Source organism: Mustela putorius, unplaced genomic scaffold (genome assembly GCF_011764305.1).
Source record: "Mustela putorius furo isolate JIRA1106 unplaced genomic scaffold, ASM1176430v1.1 tig00003969_pilon_pilon_pilon, whole genome shotgun sequence".
Lineage (NCBI taxonomy): Eukaryota > Metazoa > Chordata > Mammalia > Carnivora > Mustelidae > Mustela > Mustela putorius.
In genome coordinates, this window is record NW_025422112.1 from 687878 (window position 1) to 707746 (window position 19869).

Sequence of the window (19869 nt, forward strand, 5' to 3'; positions counted from 1 at the left end):
TTCAGTTTCTTACATCATAGCTGTTCTCCATCTGTATGAGACAGCCACAAAGTGATCAGTCAGCATTGTCCCACAGGGCATGTCAGGAGGCATGATGCCCTTCGCCACTAAGCTAGCTCCCTGCAGAGCAATTCGGGAAGTAAGATATCAGAACATCCCCTGGAAGACAAGGGTAGAAAAGCACCCAGTTTTTTAACACCTACGTGAATCCCTTACCTCCCCTGAACAGTTCTCCCCCACCTCCTCACCAGAAAATAACCCAAAGCAAAGTGCAATGTTCAAACGACTGCTAATTACGATGCACTGAGTTGGTGAGGAAAGGCTTCTTGGCAGGAAGCAGATGGGGAGGTGGTGGAGGTAGAGGGGAGTTAGAGAGGTGGTAGAGAGGTAGAGAGGAGATACCATTAGATCTTCCTATGTCTTACCCAAAACTACTCTCCAGTGACTTCTTAGGACATGTAGAGTAAAATCTAAAGCCTCCACCATAACTGATAAGGCCCTCCATGATCTGGCCATGGCAGCCTCTTGGACCTTCTCTCTCATTCCCTCAGTATGCTCAAGTCCAGTTAGTCTACCTCTGTCCTTGGAATACACCCAGCTCATTGCGGTTTCTAGACCGGTACACGGTATCTTCCAGCAGGGGGCACCCTTGCCATTAGTCTCCGTTTGGCTGCCTCCTTATCACCTCCTCAGGAAGATGCTCCCCCTTAGAGCAACCCAAAACTATCCCCCCCTCCATTCATTCTCTATCACATCATCATATTTTTATTTTCTCCATAAATATTATTCTCAAATTTTATTTGTTTGCTTGTTTACATGTTAGTTATTATTTTCCCCTGACAATGGGCCTGATCTCTCATTCTACCATTGTATCCCTCACACCTTGAAGAGCTGCCCAGCATAGAATAGGCATTCATTAATTATTTGTTCAGTTCATGAACCTATGAGTAGCTATTCCAGGAAAAAGTAGAAGTAATCTTCATTCCAAGGGTTCTAAACACAAGTGCCAGTGTAAGGACAAGCAAGGTGACCCCATGACGATCATGAGTATGAAGCCAAACTGACTAAACCTAATACTGTAATTGATTAGCTATATGAAATGGGACACAAGAAGTATAGGAGGATGGGAAATTGACGTGATAGATAACAGATTTGATTGTCCTCAAGAATGAGACAGAAGCAGTTTCTAGGCAGGAGAAAGCCACGGTGAAGACAATCCTGTCGACATCCCCTTACAGCATGGATATATCGGAGTATCAGTAGGAGACAGTTTTGGAAAATCTAAGTACATTATGAAGGGACTGGTTTTAATAAATAGCCATAAAAAAGGAAAGAATTAATTTAGAAGATATTACAGAGAAATATTTATGGGATGTTATGACTTACCAATTACGATTGTGGGAGGAAGGTCAGTGGGGAATCAAATCTAAATTAATCCAAAACAAGAATGAAAAGTCTTGGTGTTCTGGAATGTCCAAGGCATCTAATGTGCCTTGGACATTAAATTTAAATTTAAATTTAAAATATTAGCTGAATTGTATGGAAACTTGCGAAGAAAAAATGTGTAATGTGCTCAAGGCCATGGAGGTACTTAGGACAAAACCTGAGGCTTGGGACACCACCTTCATAAAGATATGTTTGAATTAGCTTAACCATTATGATTTTGTTGTTACTTCTTTACAATCTTTAATGAAATCTTTAGGTTTGCTTTACAACTTATGCATTCTAATTTGCTATTTAACTAAGCTTAGTTATTCAAAAAAGCAAATTTACCTCACTTTATCTAAGGAAATGTGGTCATTCTTCAGGTCATCTATGAGGTGTTTTTGTCATCTTTTAATGTGATAATAAGTAAACTGATAGTAGTAAAGAATAGAAGTAACAGTAAGAAAGTAGAGGAAACTGAAGGACCACGTAAGAAATTCACTCCAACTCGTCATAATTCCATATGGGATAAAGGGCCTGCTTCCATTTAAAAGCCACAGGTGTTTATCTTGGAAAATACAGCAAGTGTAGATAGACACTTAAAAACAATTTGCAGATCATCTTGAGTAATATAGAAAATCTTCTTGATCTGTGGTAACAAAAGTAATACCATACAATTGCACAGCAGCATTTTTGCATACATTATTTCCATTGCTCCTAATCACACCTTCCTAAATTAGTCGCAGCAAATATCCTAGTCCCGATTTAATGGATGGGAAAGTAAGCCTCAGAGATTGCGAGTGAATCAAGAGGATAAACCAACACTTTAAAAGTAGTATAGCAGGCCCCCAAATTGAATGTTCTAGCTCCAGGATGAAAGTTCTCTCCAGAACCTAAATAACGAGAAATGAATTTTAAAGCAGCTAATGATATAGTAAGGTAACAAAAGTGTTAAATATCTCTTTAGCCGCAGGATGTAATCTGTTCATTTATTCTTAATTTTTTTAATGAAGTTGACTTCAATTGACTTTTCATATTTTCTCCAAGTTGGAAGTAGCTTGCCTTGTAACACAAACCCTGGTGGTTTCATCAATTCCTGTGTGGGTGGAAAGCTGTTTCTTATGGTCTAACTTGAGAGCCTTGACTTGAATAACTCATAGACTTGCCTAATCATGTACAATGGGAACGACACCTCTGACAAGTTTCTTTACAGGATTATAAATCTTTCTTATCAAAATTAGGACCAATGTTTGGGATCTTCTTACTAAAATAACAACAAGGGGAGCCTGGGTGGCTCATGGGTTAAGCCTCTGCCTTCGGCTCAGGTCATGGTCTCAGCCAGGATAAAGCCCCACATCAAGCCCCACATCGGGCTCCCTGCTCCACGGGGAGCCTGCTTCCTCCTCTCTCTCTGCCTGCCTCTCTGCATACTTGTTGTGATCTCTGTCTGTCAAATAAATACATAAAATATTTTAAATAAATAAATAAGTAAAATAACAAAATAGTCACCGTATTGACTACACGTGAAGCACTACTGTACAGGCAGAAGTAGCTCTTGTGACTATTGCATATAATAACTTACTTAAAGTACAGCTTCCTGAATTTAAAAGAGGCAAATTTTATGGTATATAAATTATGCCTCACTAAAGCTGTTTAAAAATATTAAGGTTCCCACTCACAGATATTCAGTTCTACTAGTAGCAGGAGTTTACAGAGAATTTTACTCCTTTCAGTAAGGTTTGTAATTCTGCTCCAATCTCAATAATAGGAATCCTTTTTTAAAAGATGTTTTCTTTGTAATGTACTTTTCAGTGGTGTTTAAGAAGTTTTCCTCTAGGGGCGCCTGTGTGGCTCAGTCCGTTAAAGCCTTCGGGGTCTCAGGTCATGATCCCGGGGTCCTGGGATTGAGCCCAGCGTCAGCTCTCTGCTCAGCAGGGAGCCTACTTCCTCCTCTCTCTCTGCCTGCCTCTCTGCCTCCTTGTGGTCTCTGTCTGTCAAATAAATAAAACACAATATTTTTTAAATGCTCAAAAAGCAAGTCCCAGCCCAGAAGCATAAATTTCATGGTGTTTCATGCAAACTCTCAAAATTGCTCAGAGTGTCTTACCAATGCATAGCTGGATGGTATACATTTAAAAAAAAAAAAAACCCTCAGAATGATCCTTTGGTTATCTGCCTCACAGGTGGGAGTAGGAGACCTTATGGATACATAAGGGAAAGTCTTGTGCCAAGTAAGGTAGGGGGTCGGGTTTGATGAGGTGAGGACTCTGGACTCAGTAAACCCTGCAGGCCCTGCTTTCCTGTTCCAAGTATGTCAGCATACAAAGATCCAGCTGTGTCCTAATGCTGTTTCTCAAATGAGGGTAAAATTAGGCAGAGTTCATGGAAGGCCTTCATGCTCCTGGGATGAGCTCTGATGCAACAGAGAACCAGTAAGCTATTTCGGTTATTAGTCAGCAGCCAGGGCTAAAAGAAGAGATCTGTTTAGTTGTGACTTATCCATATATGTACATGCGTTTTGTGCAACAGGTTTTTAAGCAGATTTTACTTCATTCAATTTGCATTTTGCTTGACCTTTGTTAAAAACAAGACAATAGGCCCCAAATAGAGTTGCTTATGCTCAGCCCTACAGCGCCAAACCGATACTTGACTTAATTAGAGTTTAGGCTGTCCCAGAAGTGGAGTCTGAAACCAGTCAGTCGTGAATCGCCTGATCAGCAACGACTTAGATAACCTGCCTGGTAGATCCCTGCCATCCTCTAAAGGAACAAGATCTTGCCACAACCAGTCTGCTTTCTTGCCACTGTAACTTCCTTGTTTCCCACTCCCTGCTGGCCGTCAAAGGCATTCATTTGCTACAGCTCCTCAGAGCTCCTTTCTCTCTGCTAGCTTGGAGGCTACCCGGTTCAAATCAATCTTTGCTCAAATCAACTCAACATGTTTAGTATGTCTCAGTTTCTTTTCACACCTTAAGGTCATATTCTGACGATGACTGAGGGTGATGTGAGGCTTGTTCCTTTAAGAAAAGCACAGGATAGGGGCGCCCGGGTTAAGCATCTGTCTTCAGCTCAGGTCAGGACTTTAGGGTCCTGGGATCCAGCCCCGAGCCCAGCCCCACATCACATCGGGCTCTCTGCTCGGCAGGGAGTCTGCTTCCCCCTCTCTCTACCGGCCTCTCTGCCTACTTGTGATCTCTCTCTCTCTCTCATTCTCTCTGTCAAATAAATAAATAAATAAATTTTTTTTTTAAGGAAAGAAAGAAAAGCACAGGGTAGGAAAACCGAAACTTACAAAAACCAAGCTAAATGTAAAAGTGAGCTGCACAGACAGTAAGTGGGATAGGAGTTCAGAGAGAATGTGGCCGTAAGATGTGAAAGGCACCCGAGACTTACACTGAGTTCATAAATGAGGCTTATTCACAACATAAATCTATCCATGAGTGCAGAATCTCACTGCCGCTGGGTTTCCTGATTATTTTTGGCTCACAGATGTCCAAGAATCAGGTGAAATCTAAAAATCCTTTCCTCTGAAAAATAAACACGCTTAAGACACAAAAATTTGCATAAAATTTTGGAGGTTTCCAAACTATCGTGCCCAATCGTAGACTCTCTGGGGTCCCCCAAACTCTCCAAATTAAGAATTCTTTGTTCATTGTTGTCTTCTGCTTTCACCCAGCAAGGGTTTCGTGCAGTCTCCTAGCGCTCCTCTGTGGGATGGTGCCGTTTGCCAACTAGTGCCGTGCTCCCCAACCTCCCTCCCTCTGAATCTTGCTAAAAATTCCTCTCCTGTCTCTTTACTGCTCATAATGCTCCTGAATCTTTCCTTGCCAATGCAGTAAAAGTGAGTTCTTTCTTCTGTTGTTCGAGGTGTGACAGGGCCTGCTGTCATCCTATCTGCTCCCGCTGTGCTTTTCTCCCTGCTTCAATATTCCCAAGAATTGTATCGCTCTGTCCAGCCCCTCAAGAAATACCCCATCTCCAAGCAGCCAGCGGGTGTAGCCAGCTGGGTAACTCACTACCTCCCATTTGGTTTTCTTCCTTCCCCTCACTTTGCTCTCTCTCACTCTTGCTTGCCAGGCAGAGTACCCCGTCATTTCCGTGCAACTGCTTTTAGACTCTGTTTTCTAGGGGTTCCAAGTTAAGGCTAAGATTAAGAGTTCAAAAACTTGTCTAATCTTGTGGTGAGGCTATAGAGAAACAGACACTGGTGCTACCAAAGTCTCTTCGTTTAAATACAAGATGTGCATCACTACACATCTGATAAGTAAAGCTAGAGAACATTTACACCACAGAGGACACGGCTATGAAAATCTTTATATGTTGCTATGTTGCTGTGGAGTGATCCTCGGGATATAGCAAGTGAAAAAAGTAGGGTAAAGAAGCATGCAAGAAGAGGGAATGATAGAAAGAGATAAATAGATATAAATACATACACATAGACATGTGTATTTATGTACACATACACATATGGTCATGTTTTTCTAAGGATTAAAAAAAAACAGGCAGATTACAGGAAAAAAAATTATAAATTGCCACCTGTAGAATGAGAAAGAAAACAAGGAAGTGACAGGGACGAAAGGTGGATTTGTTTTTTTTTTTTTTAATTGTGTTCCATGATTCATTGTTTCATGTAACACCCAGTGCTCCATGCAATCCGTGCCCTCCTTAATACCCATCACCAAGGCTCACCCCCCCCAAAAAAAAACTGGACTTTTAATCACCCAGAAAATAGAAAAGGAGGAATTCTTAAGCCCTGAAAGAAAATAAGGAAATAAATGAATCTAACTGTATTTCAAATTGGTAGCATAACCTAAGAGAGAAGATTTAGTTCAATTGATTATAAATTGACTATACAGTGGGTTATATCATAAGGACAAAAAGAACCATAGGGATATTTTATTTCGCATCCTACAGTCTCCATGTTAGTGGTCGCATTGGTATTATTTTGAAACTACAGATAAAGATGAAAATAGCTATTTAGTAAGATAGCTTGATGGATGGATGGATGAATGGATGGCTATCACCCAAGGGAGTAACTAGAAATAACATATGAATTCATGACCTGATTTTCTCCTTCTAAAGTACGTATTTCCTAGCTATATCCACTAAAGAAATCTAGGAGCAACAGTAATTCAGTAAGAATGAAAACTCTAATACCAAAATTGTTATTTCCAAATAGCATTTTCCACAAAATAATAAACCAGGACTTCTAAAAAAAAAATAAGAATAAATAAACCAGGACTTTTCGTATAATTGAACATTCAGCTCTAGGGTAGGAAATATATGATACGATCCTGGATGTTTTTGTGCCTGAAAGCAGGAGAGTTGTCAAAGACTACTAGGGCAATTTTAAAAGAAGACAGAAGCCAACCTAAAGAGACTCCCACTGGCCAAAGATGGGACCATCTCAGAATTCCAGAGAATAATGTCTGTAATGGATTTAAACATGCCAATATATAAAATACGTGTAGTTGCAATGATACTCCATACACATATTCCACCAAGGGATTAAAAAAAAAAAAACTTGTCACCTATGGAAGTTGCTAATGTACCATTCATTATTCTGAAATTTGACTAAAGTGAAAGATGTATAGGTTCAACCTTCCTTTCCTAGAAAGAGTATAGTAGCCAGCCTCCAAGTGGCCCTCCTAGGAGACGCATCCTTCTGCAGTCCTTTCTCACACAGAATAGGGCTGAGCTGTATAAATCATAAGATATTCTGTAAATGACAACTTTTGACTTCAAAGCTAGGTAAAAAGTCATTAGCACTTATTCCTTCCTTAAATTTTGAGATTGAAGAATTAAATGACTCTATCCACTGAAGAGTTTAATAATGGTTGGACTCTATTTTTTATAGACCCTCTGGCAGTTGTATAGAGAACGAATTGGCAGGTGGCAAGCCTGAAAGCAGAGGAATCTATTATGAGTCTGTATTAACAATAAATGGTTATTATGGCCTTGAACCATTAAGGTCTGGAGTAATTTATTATGAAGCAATAGGTAACTAATACAAAATAAAAGTAACTAGCCAGATGATTGATGTGAACTAAAATATAATTTAGGAGCACCTGGGTGGCTCAGTTGGTTAAGCGTCCACTTTCAGTTCAGTTCATGATCCCAGGGTCCTGCTCAGCAGGGAGCCTTCTTCTCCCTCTCCCTCTGCCTGCAGCTCCCCCTGCCTGTGTTCCCTGTCAAGAAAATAAGTAAAATCTTGGGGGCGGGGGGAAGGAACTGAACTAATCTAAGTGCAGGATAAATAATAGAATTTGAAATATCACCATTTTATAACCATCAGAGAAAATAATGGCTGCTTGGATCAAAATGAAAGGTTGACAAAAAACTGTATTTGGATCAAGCTAAGACCACTTGAACCAACTGGCCCATCATAATTTAATGTAGAGCATACATTATGCACCTCCTGATATGATGTCATTACCTACACAGTACCACTTCTCACGCAGTAAAAAACCTGAAAGTGAATCTGATCGAGCCTCTATATCTACCAGGCTCTGAAAAATCAGGGCAATTGATGAAAATGAGTCAAGTAATATTATAAGGATCTAACCAACCAAATCTAGAATATGGTAAATTCTACTGGACACACAACACAAAAAGCATATGGATGGAAAGAAATGCAGAGGGAGAATTTTTATCTAAGTAAGAAGCCTTAAGATGCTGCTTCTGCTATGCAGAATCATCTGTAGAACTTGTTTGGATCCTTATGAAATGTCAAAACAAAAAAAAAAAAGGACAAATTTTTTTGAGATGATCATAATTAACTGAACACAAAAATTAGACGATCATGAGGAATTAACGTTATTTTTCTTGGGTATGATACTAATATTTGGTTGTGGAGGTTTTTTAAGTTTATTATCTGTTAATGATATATGCTGAAGTATTTACAGATAATTGGATTTACTTCAAAATATGTTGTCCAAAAAAGAAAAGGGAGTAAACAGAGAAGCACATGAAACTAAAGAGCTAAAAACTGATCATTTGAAACTGGTTAAAGAGGTTGATCAATACTATGTTTTTATACTTTTACATATATTTGAATTAAAAAACAATAGTACATATAATATACATCTTGTCTAATTTGTAAAATTCATAAAGTATAAAATAAAGTATAACATGATTCCACCAGTTATAGATAACTACTTTTAAAATGTGGGGCTCTTTTATTCCAGTCTTTCCCCACCTTGAGTTCTTAGCTGCCAAAACTCTGCAAATCCGCTATTTGATGCCACCTATGGAAAATGCGTTTGAAGGATGTAAGTTCTGAAAGGAGTTCATACTTTCTCTTCCTTTATTAAAGCAGGGAGAAAATAACGGTCGGAACTACGAATTCAGTGTAGATTTTAGCAAGCGTCCCTATTACTGTGGTTTAAGGGGAATATCTTTTCTCTCCTGCTTTTTGTGTAGCTCAGATGTCAGCTGCTTTCTTGAGACCCTTGAGAGCTACATCCATCCACTGTGAAGGTCCAAAGATTTTTCCAAGGTTAATGCAGACTCCAGGAGGATTAGGTATACTCTCAAAACCTTGTCTGGTTCCAAATCTCCCATCCACCCATACAGACTCTACTCCATACAGTGTGTGCCTGAAAGTGACAACTTATTTGATTTCTATTAAATTAACAAAACCGTTCACACTTTAAGACAGATCCAGCGGTTTATATTGGTGCAGCGGGCAGGGATATGTGCAGCTGTAGAAGGGAACCGTTTATTTCCTGGCCACCTAAACAACTTTCAGCTTGTGTTTTGGTCATCCCACCCCTGCAGGAAAAAATACATGGTCAATCCACGCCACTTAATCTTTGTCTTCTTGTCTTTGCTTCATTTTGCTCCAACTGATTCTGGGTTAGAATGAACCAAATTTTCCTTCTGGCTCTTTGCAGAGCAGTTTAGCTATTTTCTTTTTGTAGTCCAGGCTCAAGCTCACATTACGTCTGCTAGGGCCCACCATTTACTCCAAGAAGCTCGTGTCAATAGTTTCCTGAAGACAATTTCGTCACTAAGAGAAACGGAGTCCAGCTGTTGACGTAAAAGATTGTTTCGGCCCCTCCCCTTGGAGGACAGAACCATGAGGACTGGGGCGCACAGACCACTTTTATTAGTAGGTAAAGAGTAGTTTCTTCTCCTCCTTCTACACTCCGTGAGATGTCACCAAAGAGTTTGCTGAGTGCTATCACCAGCAAGGAAGGGAGGGCCAAGGGGAAACTCAGCAGGGGCAGCGATCCTGGCAGCCCTTCCTCGTGGATACGCTCAGCCTCGGCATCACGTTCCACCGCACAGGGAGGTTCCCTTGTTACATGCTTGTCGGCATAGTTTTCAAAGGCTCGAATCCAATATCACACTTACCTTATCGTCCCAGCTTACTACTAAAATGGAAATAAATCATTAAGGAAAGCAAACCAACAAGAATGAAGCCATTCAGTGCAACAAGAGATTCATGTATATTTCTCTTTTCCCTCAAATAGCAGAGAAATAAGTTGTATATGCAGATGTGGAACCCTTTAAGCCATGTGACTATATGTTGCTAAATAACATGCATTACTTCCATTATTCCTGTGAGTTTATTATTTCGTTTTAAGTACTGTATGTGATGTTGCGTATGCAGAGAAAACCCACAAATCTGTTAACCATAACTTTTTTGTAGATCCTGCTCAAGGTAAATTTCCTCCAAGAGCTTTTTCTTTTCCAAGATTTTATTTTTAAGTAATCTCTACACCCAACTTGAGGCTCGAACTCACAACCCTGAGATCAAGAGCACATGCTCTACCAACTGAGCCAGTCAGGTGCCCCGCTCCAAGAGCTTTTCTTTCTACTCACATCTGACAATGACGACTAAAATAATTTTCCCTCATTGCCCTCAACATATATAAAAGAATCTCTCTTATGCAAAGCAATAAGAATCTACGCGGTAAACTGAAAAAGGAGGTTAGGCAGGGGTTAAACTTCTCTATGTCTCTGTGTTTTAACTACACACAGAAAACTAGTAATTGGATTTACCTCAGAGGGTTAATACGGGTATTAAATGAGTTACTAGCTACAAAGTACTTCACATGGTGCCTGGCGCTAAAGTGAGGCCCTAATAAACTTTGAATTGTATATGTAAATATATCATATATAGAGAGGGCACAGATTGCATGGAGCACTGGGTGTGGTGAAAAAATAATGAATAATGTTATGCTGAAAATAAATAAATTTAATTTAAAAAAAATAAAAAATAAATATATTATATATATTTCACACGATTAATTTGTTGTAAATAAATTATCATGAAGGCCTTCGGAAGCAAAACCATGTTTTCTGCTTCGAATTCACCCTGATAACAACAGGGAGTGGTGCACCATATTTCTGTTTTGGTAAATATTTAGTAAGCAAGTGAATGATGTTTAAGTGATATTCAAACACAGAATATTAAATCTTCCATCATCTCATTTTCAGTTAACTTTTATATTATCAATGTTCATCCTAAACTTCAGAAGTCTTAGACTTGCCTAATTACAAGAAAATTAAATTCTTCATGTTGAATATCTATTGTAACAAGAAAAAATTAATCCATAGATATTTCTATTGTCAATTGTTAATAACACCCAGTTTATCTGCAATTTAGAAATTTAAATCAGTTTCATTCTAAATACACCAATGTAAAATAATTAACTATATTAGTAAAATCTCTAAGACTCAATCTCGATTGCCATCGTGAGCAGCTGTTACTCATATCTCTAAAGTGCTAACACTTTTTCTGTGTTATCATCTCTCCATGTTTAGAGGCAGAAGAACGCACAAACTGTTCTTTATGTATTAAAAATGGAAGATAGCTAATATTTTCAGAACGGACTTGAGAGAACAGTTCTATGTATAACATCAATGATTCCTCAGGATCATTTGACTATTCTTAGCTTATACAATAGATGCTTCAGCCATTTGTCTGCTGTTCTACTTAACCACAAATCGGTCTTAGGTCCTTGCTTCTCATCAAGGTGAAGAGCCATGTCACTAGATACTTAAAGGAAAAAAGCCCTTTTATCACCAGCTATCACCTCCAACTCAATGTAGCTCAAAGAAGATTTTTATAGGTTTCCACTAAACTGTATTCTCCAGATGTCCCTATTCCCAATAATGGTACCATTTTCTTTCAGTCATTTAATTTTGAAACCCAAAGATTTCCATAGATCGAAAGATACAGAACAGCAGTTAAATGCGGGGACTCCCTCAGCCACAAATCGCCACGCAATTTGCTTAACTTCTCTGTTCCTCAGGTTCCTCCTCTGCAAAATGAGGATGATAATAGTGTCCTCCTAACCTTAAGGAGGATTAAATGAATTAATACATCTAAAGTGCTATGCAGAATGCCTGGCCCATGCATGGTGAGCCTCGGTAAATGATTGCCATTACTATAGTCTTTCATTTTTCCAACCAGCATTTACCAGATGTTTGTCACATCTGCTTCTACCTCTCCATCCTCAAAACCATTTCCCTGTCCAGCCTCTGCATCCATCCATTGGCTCATTCTCCAGCCATGACTCATTCATTTACTTGTTCATTTATTCCCCAGACATTCAGTGAAAAATTACTCTATGCCAGGAACTGGTTTAGCCCCTGGGACTACAAAAGAGTGTCAAACAGACCTGATCTCTGCCCCCATTCAGTTAATGATCTAGCGCGGGGGTCAGCAAACCGTGGCCTATGGGCCAAATCAGATCCATCACCTGGTTTCATAGATAAAGTTTTATTGGGATACAGCCACGTCCATGCACTTGTGGATTGTCTGTGGCTGCTTTCAATGGTTGGCAGAGTTGTTGGAACAGAGTCTGTATGGACACAAAGCAAACCGTATACTTCCAAAGTTTGCTAACCCCTATTCTAATGACAAAAACAATCTATGGCCATACCAGTCTGAATGTGCCCCAACTCATCTAATGGTAAAAATGCAGTAAGATCTGGGGCACCTGGGTGGCTCCAGCGGTCAGGTGTCTGACTCTTGATTTCCACGCAGTTCATTATCTCAGGATTAAGAAACCCAGCCCTATGTCAGGTCAGGCTCCACACTCAGCAGGGAGTCTGCTTGGGATTCTCTGTCTCCCCCTCCCCTTGTGCTCTAAGTGAATAAATAAAATCTTAAAAAAAAAAAAAAATAGTAAGATCCCCCTAAGGTTAAACTTACATCAATAGAGAGTTTATTGTTACACCATGGGGTCATCCTATACATACCAAATTTTTAATATTTTTAAATATGCCTCATCAGTCATGTCATTCCCCATGTCTGTCACTTAGAAGCTGAACTACCTTGGGACACCTGGCTGGCTCCGTCAGCAGAGCATGTGGCTCTTGATCTTGGAGTTGTAAGTTCAAGCCCCACATTAGATACAGAGATTACTTAAAAATTAAAAAAAAAAAAATTTTTTTTTTTAAAGCTGAACTATTGGGCGCCTGGGTGGCTCAGTGGGTTAAGCCTCTGCCTTTGGCTCAGGTCATGATCCCAGGGTCCTAGGATTGGAGCATTGGGCTCTCTGCTCAGCAGGGAGCCAGCTTCCACCTCCCTCTCTGCCTGCCTCTCTGCCTACTTGTGATCTCTGTCAGTCAAATAAATAAATAAATCTTAAAAAAAAAAAAAAAAAAAAAGCTGAACTATCTCAGCCTGTTAGCCAAAGCCCTTGAACTCAAAGCTTCTTTTCCAGCCTAATCTCTATTGCCCTTCCCTCTCAAGGCACTCATTCATGTAGGCAAATTTCACTTCAGAAGCCTTCCCTGAATTCACTAATATTGCTTAGATGTCCTTCCCAAGGGCTCCCACAGTATTCATCTTAGCACTTGTTACATTGTATTTAAATTGTCTGCTTATGGAGTGCCTGGGTGATGCATTCAGCCATGCTTTGGCTGAGGTCATGATCCCAGGATCTTGGGATCAAGTCCTGAACCAGGCTCCTCGCTTGGCAGGGAGTCTGCTTCTCCCTCTGCTGCTGTAGCTCCCCCGCTTGTGCTTTCTTGCTCTCTTTCTGTCAAATAAATAAAATATTTAAATTATTTACTAATTAATCTAATCCTCTCAGAAAGTGCAAGTCTATGAGGCCAAGGATGGGGCCCTTATGCCTTATGGAATGTTCAGTGCTAAGGTCAGTGGCAGACACTTAGCTTGCATAAAATAAAATAAATAAAATAGTACCAAATATTATTTAAATGAATGAATATATACCTCTCTTTGGGGTTTTTTTTTCTGCTTTTTCCACTCTATGGACACACCACCTCACACACACACCTCTCCAAAACCTATTTTTCCTCAAGGTAAGTATAAATATGTGAAAGGAAGAAATGTCAATGAATTAACTTCAAGGCTTAGAAAAATACTGTCATCCAAAGTGGAAAATAAAGAATAAAGATTTGAGACTTTTTATTATTTACCTTTCACAGAGTATAAAGAAGCCAGGGAAGGAACAAAAAGAAAAATTTGATCTTGTTTAAAATCATTATGATGAAAATATCTCTTGAGAGGTGCCTGGGTGGTTCAGTCATTAAGTACCTGCCTTTGGCTTAGGTCATTATTCCAGGACGGAGCCTGGAATGGAGCCCCCACATCAGGCTCCCTGCTCAGCAGAGACCCTGCTTCTCCCTCTCCTACTCCCCCTGCTTCTTTTTTTTTTTTTTAATATTTTATTTATTTATTTGACAGAGCGAGATCACAAGTAGGCAGAGAGGCAGGCAGAGAGAGAGGAAGGGAAGCAGGCTCCCTGCTGAGCAGAGAGCCCGACGTGGGACTCGATCCCAGGACCCTGAGATCATGACCTGAGCCGAAGGCAGCAGCTTAACCCACTGAGCCACCCAGGCGCCCTCCCCCTGCTTCTGTTCCCTCTCTCACTGTGCCTCTCTCTGTTAAATAAATAAATAAAATCTTAAAAAAAGAAAAAAAAATCTCTTAAAATATAAGAGGGGTGCCTGGGTGGTTCAGTCAGTTAAGTGTCTGCCTTCAGCTCAGGTCATGATCCCAGGGTCCTGGGATTGAGCCCCACATTAGGGCTCAATCTTGTGCTCTCGCTCTCTCTCTCTCTCTTAAATAAAATGTTTAAAATATATATAGTGTGTGTATATATATACATATAAATAATGTAAGAAAGTGGTATATTGGATTTAAATATAATTTTTTAAATCTTCAAACATAGAGTTAATTGCTTCAGACCTAAAACTTCTGAGAACCATAAGAGCATTTATTTTATTTAAAATTTATTTTTCAAATAAGTTTATAACATTTGCATTATATTATGCTTAGTGTGATTTAATCTATATTTGATGTAAAAATAAATATTTTTAAATATTTATATTATAAATATGTAAAAACAAATATTTTACCATTGTCATATCTGTCTATAAAGCAACGAGATTTTATCTTTTTTCCAAGTTGATAAAAATATAACCCACTAGATGGCGCAATCATCATAAAAAAGTAATTTTTATATAAAAATTCTTATACCTTTATTTCTTTTATGAAATTGGTAGAATAGTCTATTTTTGGTTTGAGTTTTTTTATTTTAGAATTTATTAAATAGGAACTCTGTCAATTTGAACAGAAGGAAAAAAAAGCAGATTTACTTTTTTAAAAAATAACATTTACAGGAAAACAACCAAAAGGCATATAGTGCTTATCATGTCTTCCCTATGTCGGAAAGGCATCTTGTGCTAGCCCAGGAAGACTCTACACACACTTTACATTCCTGAATTCTAAATTCCATTGTACAAAATGCCACTTGAAACGTGTCAAAACCATCCAACCAAAGCAGTTTTTTCAAATCTGAAGGTCTATAGGTACATTTAGAAGGTTGCACACAGTAGAATGCCTGTGCTGACCTAGTTCCCCGTGGGAGGACAGCAGTGCACCCCGACGTGAGGAATCCCTGCACAGGCCACCCAGCACAGGGACCATCCCTGGGAAGGCCAGAAGAGAGGACTGTGAGCCAGAAGACAGTCTATTTTTGTAGAAAATGTCCTTACATATTTCATGACCTTTGTGCTCTTCAAACAGTAACTCAAATCAATATGTAATTTTGTAGCAGATTAAATCTGTATTTTGTTTCTCTCCATTCTGGAGAACTGTATGCAACTTTTCAAATATTTTTTTGCACAAATGTTAACTTAGATACAATAATCAGATAATTTTTTTTTCAATCAGGACTGAGCTAACCACTCTATTTAATGAAATGGCAATATCCTCAGAAACTGTTGTTTGCTTTTTTTACTACTCTGTGGTTGTGCCTAGTCTCTGAGTTCCAAAGAGCTGAGAACTGTTGTTTTGAATACCCCCCAGCACCAGCGTCACAGCGCAATGATGAACATGTGGCGGTAATGTTAATTTTTTTCCTGGAGTTATTCCCCCTGCTGGTTTTTGAATCTGACAGCACTTCTCTGTGCCACTCAATGGGTTCCTCGGCATATGGAGCCCCTGGTGCTTTATTCCAGCATACCTCACCTCTGCCAAGGCCAGAGCTCACTCCTTATACATCTTCTGCCTATCCTTTATGACCTATGACAGAGCTGTGCTGTGCACACAGTAGATACTGAAAAAATTTTTAAGTTGATAAAATGAACTTTGGTGAAGCATAAATGTGATTAGACTGCCAAATAACATAGGAAAATATAGGAGTTTGAAATGAATATGTTCTTGGTAAATATGTATAGGCAGACACGAAGTCATTTTATCTTAAGAAATAATTATTGGGGTGCCTGGGTGACTTGGTTTTTAAGCATCTGCCTTTGACTCAGGTCATGATCCCAGGATCCTGGGATCAAGCCCCGCATCAGGCTCCCTGCTCAGCGGGAAGCCTGCTTCTCCCTCTCTCACTCCCCCTGCTTGTATTCCCTCTCTCGCTGTCTCTTTCTCTGTCAAATAAATAAATAAGATCTTTTAAAAAAAGAAAGAAAGAAAATAATTGGGTCAATAAAAAAGAAGTCTATAAAATATTTCATATTTTTTAGTATATACACATCTATTATTTCAGGAGCATTCTCATTCATTGATGGTGGGAATGTAAATTGGTACAATCATTATGGGGGCAGGTTGGAATATGTGTTCAAAGCCTAGAAGTCATGATGATATTTAAATTTATCCAAAGGAAATGATCAAGATGTGCACAAAGATTTAACTATAAGAGTTTATCACTGTTACTTGTAGGCAGTAAAAAATTAAAAACATAATATCTCATAAGTGACTATAAAAATAAAGTATATTTTATGAATTCAACATTCAACCACTCAATGTGAGGTTGTGGAGAAGTTAATGAATATGGAATAAGGAGTTCTGTTTGTGGAACTATGGGGTATTACACATCTTGAATGACCCTTCCAAATGAAAATGTTGAAATCCGAATAAAATATGAAGTATTATACATTCAGAACACTGTTACCTGAAGTGAAAACAATACATCTATAGATTCCAAATGAAATGAAAGCCAGACTCTAGAAAGTAAGCATCAAAGTTGGCTTTTGCCTTGAGTTCCTGCTAAAAGGTGAAGCATGTCTGAACTTACCTTTGAGGGCTGCACAGTTTATAGTGGACCTTCTTTAAAGGCTAAGGATGCCTGAGGTAGGGGATCTAATAGCAAACCCCTCACAGGCCTGGGACTCCTACAAGCACACGGTCAATGCAAGAACAAAAGAAAAGTGATCCTTGATTTAGACAAGGAAAATTTGCCTGTCTTGAACTTGGGATTAGTTTGAAGAGAAAGATGTACAAAAGCAAAGAGCTAAGAATAACCAAGACGGTCCCGAACAGAAAAGCAAGAGAGCAGAGCTTGCCATTCTAATTATCAAGACCTATTAGAAAAGCAGGAGAAATTAAGACAGTGTGATACTGGTGCAAGGTGAGGCAGATGGACTGAAGGGGGGTGCCTGGGTGGCTCAGTGAGTTAAAGCCTCTGCCTTCAGCTCAGGTCGTGATCTCAGGGTCCTGGGATCGAGCTCTGCATTGGGATCTCTGCTCAGCAGGGAGCCTGCTTCCTCCCCTCTCTCTGACTGCCTCTCTGGCTACTTGTGATCTCTGTCTGTCAAGTAAATTTTTAAAACATTTTTTTAAAAATAGCAGATAGACTGAAGGAACAGAATGGAGAGGCGCAGGACAGGGCACACATGGACAGAGCTCACGAGTGGAAAAGGATGAACTCGTCAGTGAAGGAAACTAAAACTATTGGTCATCCATGTGGAAAACTGTAATTGGATCTCTGACCCCACCTCAAACACAAAAAATAATTTCCGATGTATTGACTTAAATGTAAAAGATAAAAATAATAGTAGTTCGAGGAGACAACATAAAATAATAATTTTCTGACCTCGAAGTAGGGAAAGCCTTCTTGAATAAGTCATTAAAAAATGCAAACCATAAAAGAAAACATTGAAATTTTAACTACACAAAAGATAGGAACTTCTGTTCGTCAGGTTATGCAGTATTGACAATGAATGCAGCAGCTATGTGCGTCAGCATGGGTGAATCCCAAAAACATAATCCTGAAGGAAAGGCAGTAATATCACTACATTTATATAATGTTTTAAGAAAAGGAAAACTGAAAACCCTGTTTTCTTCTAGGAGTTTTACAGTTTCAGGACTTACATTTAATTCTTTAATCCGGTTTGAGTTAATTTTTTTAAGTGCTTAAAATAGGAGTCTAGTTTCATTCTTTAACATATAAATATCTAATTTACCGGCGCTTTTAATGTTAAAATTTGCTTAGAGGAAGTAGTGGAAAGATACTTGCCAAGTGCTCAAAAAATGTCAGCCTTCCTGTGATCGGAAGTGACAAGTGATTTTGATTCTCTCCTTTGGGTTTAATCCCAGTTTTATGAAGGTCTTACCTGTTGTTTCTATAAAATCATAAAGGTTGTTAAATATGTTTCCCCTCCACGTGGCGTATAAAGGGCCACATGTTGATACTGACATAGATTGTCACGTCCTGGGTGATCCACTAGTGTAGACGGCGTGAGCTGCCGTCAATCGTCAGAGACTGTGAGGATTCTTCCAGCATAAAGAAAAAAGAAAACGGAAGATACTTCTGTTTTCTACCGGTCTTATCCTGACTTGCTCACTTTGGGAATTATACTGTTAAGTGATTTTTCCACAATTCCAGCCGCGCTGTTAATGTCATCTGTGTTTACAGCTTGCCATTAAGTAAAAGCCATAGTAATAAGCTGAGGGCAAGTCAGTTTGACCCCAGATTCATGGATCTATTCATAAAATAAATTTACTTTTAGTTTCTCGCTGTCATTTTAAACCTGCTTAGGAGTCATCCTTTTCTTGGACCTGGACTGAAACATGGGAGATCCATTGAATATTCTGCTCCAGCTTAGCTAAGACACTTGAATTTGCAAATACACTCTCCATTCAGTCCTTCGGAGGGTTCACTTCACTGTCCATGACTGTTGGCTTAAAGTCAGCCAGGGCTGACCACATGAACAAAGGGTCTCCAAAAGAGGTGTGTGTGATCTGCTACTGCTGTCTTATCCCAGTCTGGTGGTTTCTGACTCGGTGCCACACACCACATCCTGGAATGGACTTCCTTGACTTGCACCATTGTCTAATGGTTTAGTGTTCCCCTAGGCCTGGCAGGGATGAAAATTAACCCTTTTCTCTCATGTGCCCCTGGTATGTAAGGTTTCCAGATGTTTTAGGGGGCGGGGGGGGGATACAGGACACCCAGATAAATTTGAATTCCAGACAGACAACAGATAATTTTTAGTATATCTCAAATGTCGCTTATCTGAAATTCAAACATTGCATGGGACAGACTGAAAAATTATTCATTGCCTATCTGACATTCAAAGTTAATTAAATTCCTTACATTTTATCTGGCATCTCTACATTTAGGGGGTCGGTCCATCGCTCTCCTGTGAGGCTCCCCCCAATATCACTCTCTAAATCCAGACACAGTCTGTTTTCAAAATAGGGTGTCCTCTTTATCTCTCAGATTCTGCCCTGGCCATTTACTAACTGCCTCTCGCTGCTGAGGTTTCTTCAACTACCAAGATACCCTCTGGGCAAGATCTCTTTTGTTTGTCTGCAAGCTGATCCCAACTCAGAGGGCCACAACCCATCCCTGGGATTCACTGCCATTTGCCTAGTCTCTGGAGGGGCAATTTGCCTTTTCCAGCTCCTTTTCCAGCCCCAGGAGCTGGACTTATGTGTTCACCAAGGTGAGGGAACATATTTCAAGCTGAATTTCTTTCTGTAGGCTCCAGTTTAAGAGGCAGAGACTTTGTTAACAGCCTCTCGACCTTGGTGTTTGATGTCAGGCAGGGAGAGGGTCTTACCATGCTGTTTTGCCCAAAGAAATGATTCTCTAAAGTCTCCTTCAATTTCCATGCACTAAACCTTTTTAATTTTTTTTTATGTGGAGTCCAGTAATCCTGTAATCAGTTCTTGGCTCTTTCCTTTGAACGTTTGGCTCTTAGTAGTTTGAATCACAGT

General features: G+C 39.4%; 1 protein-coding gene across 1 annotated transcript in view; it reads left to right on the top strand.

Moving 5' to 3' along the window:
* LOC123389275 (protein eyes shut homolog) overlaps window positions 1–19869 on the top strand; it is a 108423-nt gene that overhangs the window by 66882 nt on the left and 21672 nt on the right. The gene's annotated exons all lie outside the window — the stretch shown is intronic.